Source organism: Equus quagga, chromosome 15 (assembly GCF_021613505.1).
Source record: "Equus quagga isolate Etosha38 chromosome 15, UCLA_HA_Equagga_1.0, whole genome shotgun sequence".
Lineage (NCBI taxonomy): Eukaryota > Metazoa > Chordata > Mammalia > Perissodactyla > Equidae > Equus > Equus quagga.
The window spans coordinates 31,836,766-31,839,368 of record NC_060281.1 but is presented as its reverse complement, the minus strand read 5'-3'; the positions used below and the strand labels follow the sequence as shown (position 1 = coordinate 31,839,368).

General features: G+C 57.0%; 1 pseudogene; it reads right to left on the bottom strand.

Annotated features, from left to right (window-relative positions):
* Positions 1-1,075: 1,075 nt before the first annotated feature.
* LOC124227040 (tetraspanin-17-like) lies at positions 1,076-2,157 on the bottom strand (annotated as a pseudogene).
* Between the last annotated feature and the right edge of the window lie 446 nt (positions 2,158-2,603).

Below are 2,603 nucleotides of genomic sequence, written 5' to 3'. Positions count from 1 at the left end.
CCAACAACTTAAAAATCAGGACATCTCACATAAAAATCTGGATTTCTGGTTTCTCTAGATTTCTGGCATTAGCCCCACATTCTCACTTTACAGCAATTAGCTACAATTCAATGACAGCCACCAACTTCAGGTGGGGACTTGTGCTTTGCCACAGTCCCCACCACACCCTATTGTCTCTCAAGGCCAGTTGCCATTACAACTTGATTGTGCAGATACTTCTCTTGTCCCAAAGCCATGTCTCTGTGTCCGTCTGCAGTAACAGCAGGAAAGTCAAAGTCGCACTGCAAAGGCCTCACAACTCAAAGGCCTACGTCATTCGCTTCTATAACCTGCCTGGCCCCAAGGACATCTGAGTTGGAGACCTGGGAACTAGCTCCAACCCCTCCTCCCATCCACCAAGGGCAGCCCGGGGAGGGGTGCATAGAGCCACTCCACACACAGCCCTTCACGCAGCTAGGAGGCAGAGCTGAGAGCAGCAGTCATACTCCATCTCTGGGCCGGTGTGCTCCTTAGCAGTCTTCCAGCTCCCCAAAGCGCAGAGCCCGAGGAGTACCAGGAGGGCCGCAGCATGCGCTCAGCCCACCGAGCCCGACCAGGAAGGCTGTGCTGGGGCGCCCTCTGGTGGCCAGGAGGCAGTGCTGCAGGCCACTGAGAAGACTGAACTTCCTTCCAAGTGAGGGCCGAGAAGTCAACCATCCATGGCCCCCAAATCAGTCTCCTCCCAACCCCAGGGGTGCCAAGCTCTGGGCTTCCAGTTGCTTCCTTCCAAAAGCCTTCCTGATGTCTATCCCACCCCTCAGCCACTCTCCTGGGCACACGGGCAGCCTCTCAGTCCCCAGGAGGGCCAGACCCCTCCCAGGCTGCCTCTTCAGCACAGGGTCGAGCCTCCCGTTCTTCACATCCCTGGGCCTTGCCCTGGGCTTGGCCCACAGCAGCCCCGCAGTGTCGGCAGGGAATAACCCTACAGAGGCGTGGGAGGCCAACCCCAGGCTACCAGGTCAGGTACCGCACTCAGGCGAGCAGAATGAGCCACGGGGTCTCAGGGAACAGGAAGTGTGTGTCCCAGGAGACACTGTCACTGAAGAGCCACTGTGGCCAGATGGCCAATATTCACGAGAAGCCAGGGATCTGGACTTTCATGGGAAATAGACCAAGTGTTAAAGCTTGGCTTGAATGTATACACCACCCAGGCCGAGAACACGCACTGGCAGGGTGGGCCGGGCTGGGCCCCAGGCGGAGAGCTCTGCTGAAGCCCAGCGCTGACAGAACCTCCGAGATGGTGGGCGAAAGCCAGTGCTTTCAAGGTTTTGTTTATTTGAGTAGTTTGTAGCCATCATCATGTTTGATCCAGTTGGCCTTCACTGCCTTGATGTCGCTCACGAGGTTCTGGGCCAGGCAGATATCGAAGATCTGGAGGAGGGCGATGCCCGCAAAGACCCCAGCCGCGACGATCAGGTTGTCCTGCAGCCACTTCTCGAACTGGCCCACGCAGCCTTTGGTGTGGATAGAGCCCTGCTGCTCCAGCTCCAGTTTGAGCCGGACATCGTAGCCACACTGGGTGTTGAGGACATCTTCTGCAGGGTCCCTGACGCAGCAAGAGAAGGGCACCCTGCAGCGCTCCCGGCTCGGGTTCAAGTCAGTGCAGTTGAAGTAGATACTGAGGTTCCAGTCGTTGGGCCCTCGGGCTCCGCAGCAAGACCAGTATTCTTGAGCAAAGTCAATGAGGTTCTGGAGGTCAATGTCGTCCCGATAGCCCTTGACGTTGTTGTTGATGAAGAGGTTGAGCTGGTCTCGAATCCAGTCCTTGAAGACAAAGGTCAGGATCCCTGTCGCCAGCTCCAGGAAGAAGATGAGGCCAAGGAACACGGAGAAAAACTTGAGCAGGCAGGTGTTCTCCCGGAGAGCCCCTATGCAGCCGGCAAAGCCCAGCACAGACATGATGCCTCCCACTACTACAAACAGCCACACAGAGTCAAGGCCTCCCAGATCTGTCAGCGCCGAGAGGTTGGAGAGAACGCCCTTCTCACCCCAGGCCCAGAGGCCGATGGCCAGAAACAGGGCTCCCAGCACCCAGAAGACAATGTTGAAGCCAAACAGGAAGTATTTCCCGCAGCAGCCGACCTCGGGTTCCTCGAAGTGCTGGTGCTTGCCCGGCATGGTGAGCGACCGCCCGCCGGCCAGGAACCAGAGCCGGGGGCCTGGCCCAGCCCTCCGCGGGCCGCCCTGGGCTAGCGCCGCCCGGGGCCTAGCCCTGCGGCTGCGGCTTCGTGGCCGAGGCCACACAGAGCCGCCCACCCCGCAGGGACCGCCCCCGGCACCCCGACAACTGGCTTTTTGCAGGGAGTGATCCAAGAGAAAGACTGAGAGAACAAGAGAGAAGATTTGATGTCTTTTATAATCTAATCTTGGAAGAGAGAGACCAACCTTGGTATAACGGGGATTACACAAAGGTGTGAATACCAGAAATTGGGTATTATTAGGGCCATTTTAGAGGTTGGCTGCTGAAATTACTATCTATTTTATTTTCCCATGCTTATTTGACCCAATGTGAACCTTGAAGCCTTTGAGGAAGTGCGGCGTTGGGATTTGGCAGCTTACCACAG